General features: G+C 46.1%; 1 protein-coding gene across 1 annotated transcript in view; it reads right to left on the reverse strand.

Annotated features, from left to right (window-relative positions):
• Positions 1–1,554: 1,554 nt before the first annotated feature.
• MCF2L2 (MCF.2 cell line derived transforming sequence-like 2) overlaps positions 1,555–6,000 on the reverse strand; it is a 146,509-nt gene continuing 142,063 nt past the window's right edge. Inside the window, exon 24 of the mRNA XM_005859496.2 lies at positions 1,555–1,641. The gene's annotated coding sequence lies outside the window, so the exon portion shown is untranslated. The remainder of the gene's footprint in view (positions 1,642–6,000) is intronic.

A 6,000-nucleotide genomic window follows, 5' to 3' on the forward strand; every position in this document is an offset into this window, starting at 1 on the left:
ATCATTTCTCCACCAGAGGTGGGGGTCTGAGGCAGCGCCTGCCCATCCTCATTTATGGTGGGTCTTCATTTTCCTTAAGAGCTTGAATTAAGCCAGAGATGCCTCTCAGCCAGGGGACAGTCAGCCCCTCCGTCATGAGGGTGGGCAAGAGTCTTAGTGGTTAGAGCTCAGTGGTTAGAGCATGGTCTGTCTCCGTGTGCTCACTAAGCGTCTGAGGCAGCCACGGCCGCCTCACCTGGTGCCTCACCTGGTGAGGAGCAGGAGCACTGAGCTTGGAGTCAGGGAGATGTGGGCTAGAACCTGGCCTTTGCAACTCCCCAGCTGTACGACCTGGGGTGACCCCTCGGGGCCTCGGTTTCTCCTGCTGTGTCATCTGCTGTGTAATGGAGAAGACAATGCCTATTCCCAGGTGGCGTTACAAACCCAGTTCCTGGGACACAAAAACGACTCAATATCTTTGAAAGGCAACCTCTTCATGTCTCATATCCTTCCTCTATTAAGTTAGACAAGTCAATGGAGGATTATATTTCAGGCCTATGCATCTGAGTGAAGAATATACATTTGTGGCCCATAGTATTACTATCAATAGAATGAAATCAACACAACACGAAGGGGTGTGTGTGTGTGTCACAATTCATCCCGTAACAACGGTCCATCCTGTTAAATGTTCTGTGTGCCCTTAAGAAGACTGTTGCTGGAAAGGGGCCCTCCCCTACGCGGGTCTGCTGGGCTGGCTGGCAGTGTGTGGGTTCTTGACTTTGTGCAGGAAACATCTCACAACATGAGTCCAGGTGAATTTTAGAGGATGTTTATTAAGGCGGGGACAGTGAAACAAGGAGGGACCTAGGACAGAAGCAGCAGCAGGAGAGGGACTGGGTGGGGAAATGAGCCCAGGCTGGGCAGCTTTGGCTCACTGAGAAGTCAGAGAAAAGGGGGCCTTGGAGACCTGAGGGTAAGGCTGGGATGAGCTTCTGCTGCCCACTGCTCCCCTGGTTGCAAGTCTCATAGGGACCCTTAGAGTTTAGGAGATTCGTGCCTGTGGGGGAAGAAGCCGAGGGAAGAAGAAGGGGAAGGACATGTTTTTCCTTAAATTTCAGGTAAGATGTTGCCTTGTGAACTCAGCTCTCTCATGAGTTCAAGAAAAGTAGTGCATTTGTGTATTTTCCAGATTTTTTAAAATCTCGCATGTGTGGAGATAGTACTCCTTTTAGCTTTCCACATCTCAAGCAGAAGATATTATTTTTAACAGCAGCATGGAGTTCCAATTCATGTCAGGACAATACTTTATTAACCAGCTTTTTATTATTTAATATTATATCTGTTATCCATTGTTGCTTAACAAATGACCCCACAACTTAGCAGCTTAAACCAAACATTTATTATCTCATGATCCCCTGCTAATGAATTCACAAGCAGCTTAGCTGGGTTCTTCTGGCTCTGGGTCTCTCATGAGGTTTCAGCCACGAAATCAGCTGGAGCTGAAGCCGCCGGAAGCAAGGCCTGGCTGGGGCTGGAGAGCCCACCCCCCAGGTGGCTCATTCACGTGGCTGTGGGCGTGGGGCTTCAGTTCCTGCGTGTGGGTCTCGTCATGGGGCAGCTTCAGTGTCTTCTCAACACGGTAGCTGGCTTCTTCCACGGTGACTAACTCAAGAGGCAGAATGAGGAAGAAGGCAAAATGCTTTTTATAACCCAGTCTTGAAAGTCTGTTACCATCGCTTCCACCACATTCTATTGATCAGAGTCACTGCTACTGCCCACACTCAAAGGGAGGAGTACCAATTCGGGGATAAATCTTAACACTACCACAGACATTTAGGTTGTTGCCCATCTTCCGCTACCTGTTTTCCCATTAAAAGTAACATGAGCCCTAGCTGGTTTGGCTCACTGGATAGGGCGTCGGCCTGCAGATGGAAGGTCCCAGGTTCGATTCCGGTCAAGGGCACATGCCTGGGTTGCGGGCTCGGTCCAATGTGCAGGAGGCAGCCAATCAATGATTCCTTCTCATCATTGATGGTTCTACCTCTCTCTCCCTGTTCCTTCCTATCTCTGAAATCAATAAAAACATACATATTTTTTTAAAAAAAAACAACGTGAAAATGAACACCTGTCTATATCTATATATCGTTGTTGTTTTGTTTATCATTAAAATAAAGTCTTAGAAGTGGACTTGCTGGATCAAATCATATACATATTTTAAATTTTGATAGCCATTGCAAATTGTTTCCTAACATCTAGTACTAATTTACACCCTCACCAGTGGTGTATGACAATATGGGTTTTGTTATAGTCTCTCCAATACTGGAGGTTATCAAGGTTTTAAATGTTGGACTGTCTGTTAATGAAAAAAGATTATCTTATTGTTTTGCTGCTTTTTGTATATTTATTGGATTTTAAATTTCTTTCCTGTGTATATTCATGTCCTTTGCCCATTTCTTTTTCTATTGTTGTTGTTATCTATATATATAAAAGGCTAATATGCAAAGTGTCCCCTCAGGAGTTTGACCGGGAAAACAGGAGTTCGATCACTCGCTATGACGTGAGCTGACCACCAGGGGCAGTGCGGAACATGGTGGGCAACCAGCAGTGGTGGGGTGCTGAGGGAGTGAGGGAAGGAGGAGGCGGGGAGGCAGGGAGGCAGGAAGGTGGGGAACCTAATCAGCCCTAATCGCCAGCCAGGCCTAGAGACCCTACCCATGCAACTCATGCACCAGGCCACTAGTTGTTATTGATTTGTAAAAGCTCTTTATGTACCAAGGAAATAGTCAGAGACATATGTTTTAAAAATGTATTATGGCGCTGACCAGGTGGTTCAATTGGTTGGAGAGTTGTCCTGTGCACCAAAATATTGTGGGTTTGATCCCCTTTCAGGGCACATGCCTACGTTACAGGTTTGATCCTTGGTTGGGGCATGTACAGGAGGCAACAGATCGATGGATCTCTCTCTCTCTCTCTCTCTCTCTCTCCCCCCCCCCACCACCTTCCTCTCTCTCTTAAACAAAAACAACAAATAAACATCCTCAAGTGAGGTTTTAAAAAATGTATTTATGATTTGACTTTTTGTTCTTTTTTCTACATATAAGTTTTTACTTCTTACATAGCCTAATTAATCAAAATTTTCTTTTAGTTTTCTTATAGTTTTTGTCTGGAAAGACTTTATCCCATTCAACATTATATTTTAAATGCTTTGACTTTCATGATTCCTTTAAGTTACATATTTGAACAATATGAATTATATTGAGGGATGAGGTAGACACTATTTTTTCCACATTGCTATCCAGGGATCCCAGCAACACTCTCACACATAGTGTATCTTTTTTGTTGTTGTTGTTCAGAACTAATTTGAAATTCATCTTTCCATACTCTAAACTCTGAGATGTATTTGGGTCCATTTCAAGATTTTTATACTCTGTTCCTCTTATGTTTGTTTATTCCCATAGCACAGTAAGTCCTCACTTAATGTTAGAAATAGGTTCTTGGAAACTGCGACTTTATTTTACCATAGGCTCATTGATATAAACAAGAGTTAAGTCCCTATGACATATTTCTGGTTACAAAAACATCACAAAACTTCTAAATAAAGACCCCAAATACTTCTAATATAAAAGATTAAAATAAATGTGAACTATGCATACATTTAAGTAAGATGAATAAAAACATCACAAAAATTCTAAAGAAAGACTCCAAATACTTTTCATGTTAAAGATGAAGATAAATGTGAACTATACATACATTTAATAAAGATGAATAAAAACAAAGAAGATAATTGTTTTCCAACCCACTTCCTCCAGTTCAGGTGGAGAGGGGGCTGGAGCCTACCCCTGCAGCTCAGGGTGCAAGGCAGGAGCCAGCCCTGGACAGGACGCTCTTCCACCGCAGGGCACACTCATGCACACCTGCACTCACTCAGACTGAGGCAACTTAATATGTTGTTACTGATTTTAGAGAGAGAGGAACATTGATGAGAGAGAGAAACATCAATTGGCTGCCTCCTGCACGTGCCCTGACTGGGAATCAAACCAGCATGGGACAAAGCTCAACCAACTGAGCCATACCGGCCAGGGCCTGGGACAATTTAGATACCTCACCACATGTGCAAATCTTTGGAATGGGGAGGAGACCAGAGTACCTAGAGAAAACCCATGCAGACATGGGAGAACACTCAAACTCCATGCAAACAGTGGCCCCTGGGCAGGAATCAATTTTTTTTTTTAACATCATCAGTGAAACCACATTGAATGAAACATTGTTTGAGGACCCGCTGTATGTGCTCTCTGGCAAATTGAAATAGTATGATATAAACCTATAGTTTTTGCTACTTTAATAGCCATATTCAAAAATTTATCCATAAATAAAAACTGCTAGCAGATTAAAGATGCAATTGATATTTTATAGAGAATCAGTGAAATTGTGTTTTATAAAGCTTTCTATCCTCATCTGACAATAAACTTGAACTCAAGAGGTACTTCATACATGATGGAGGAGTAAGCAATGCTAATGTGGTAACTGGCATCCTGGGTAGGAGTTGGGAGACCTGGATTCTAGTCCCTGCTCTGCTGCAGGCTGGCTGGGTGACACTGACACATAGTAATAAAATCGCAGGTGGGCAATGTCCTCCTAGCTACACTCCCAGCCCCTCTTGTAGCTGTTGTGACCATGCAACAAGGCTTTCACTAAAGGAATAGAAGGTGTGTGCCGTTTGCGGAGGGTGGGCCTTCCAACATTGCACAGGCCATCTGCCAAGTTCTCCCCCCTTGCTGCGAGTGGAAGTCAAACACTCTCAGACTTGCTTTTGACTCTGCAGCCAAGGACAATGTTCTAGGGAATGGTGGGAAAACCAGAAGGAAGGAGCCTGGGACACCAGATGACTGTGTGGGGCCATGCAGCCTGCATACCCAACCAGGGCTGTCTCATAAGGAAGGATATTCTTTCAGTCACTATATTGCTTGATCTTTTTGATACAACAGCTTAACCTTTCCCTTTCCCAATACACACGGGATATTATAGTCCACAAAGAAAAGGGTTCAAATAAGCTTGGGAGATGATGAGTTTAACAAAAGTATACACACTTCCTTTCTGCAAGAGTTCTCAGATCCTTTAATCTAGTTGGAACCAACTAAGAGAGGAACAGAATATGTCATGTTTTAAAAATGTATTTATTATTAGACTAGAGGCCTGGTGCACAAATTCATGCATGGGTGGGGTCCCTCTGGGTGGCCTGCAGAGATCAGGCCAAAACCCACAGTCCAACGCCGCCTGCAGCTCCTACCTGCTGCTCCCGCTCATCCTGGCCCCACTGTGCCTGCTGCGGGCTTGCGCCCAATCAGTCCCGATCCGGAGAGGCTCACGCTGCCGCAGCAGCACTCACCAGCCATGAGCCCTGTGTCTGGCGCCCTCCCAAGGGGAGTGGCCTGTGGGACCAGGCTGAAACCAGCTCTCCAACATCCCCCGAGGGGTCCCAGATTGCCAGAGGGCACTGGCCAGGCTGAGGGACCCCACCAGTGCGCGATCGGGCCGGGGAGGGACCGCAGGAGGGCTCCAGGGCATGTCCGGCCCATTTCACTCAGCCCCGATCCGCCAGACCCCAGCAGCAAGCTAACCTACAGGTTAGAACATCTGCCCCCTGGTGGTCAGTGCACCTCATAGCAACTGGTTGACCAGTTGACTGTCTCCCCCCTGGTGGTCAGGCAATGTCATGGCGAGCAGTTGAGCAGCCTTAGCATATTACGCTTTGATTGGTTGTTCTGCCATTCGGTCTATTTGCATATTACCCTTTTATTATCTATTATCTACTAGAGGCCCGGTGCACAAAAATTTGTGCACTCGGGGGGGAGGAGGGGTCCCCCAGCCCGGCCTGTGCCCTCTCGCAGTCTGGGACCCCTTGGGAGATAACGACCTGCTGGCTTAGGCCTGCTCCCGGGTGGCAGAGGGCAGGCCCAATCCCTAAGTGCAGCCCCTGGTCAGGCTCAGAGCAGGGCCGATTGGGGAGTTGGGGCACCGCCC

The sequence above is a fragment of the Myotis brandtii genome, unplaced genomic scaffold (genome assembly GCF_000412655.1).
Source record: "Myotis brandtii unplaced genomic scaffold, ASM41265v1 scaffold127, whole genome shotgun sequence".
Lineage (NCBI taxonomy): Eukaryota > Metazoa > Chordata > Mammalia > Chiroptera > Vespertilionidae > Myotis > Myotis brandtii.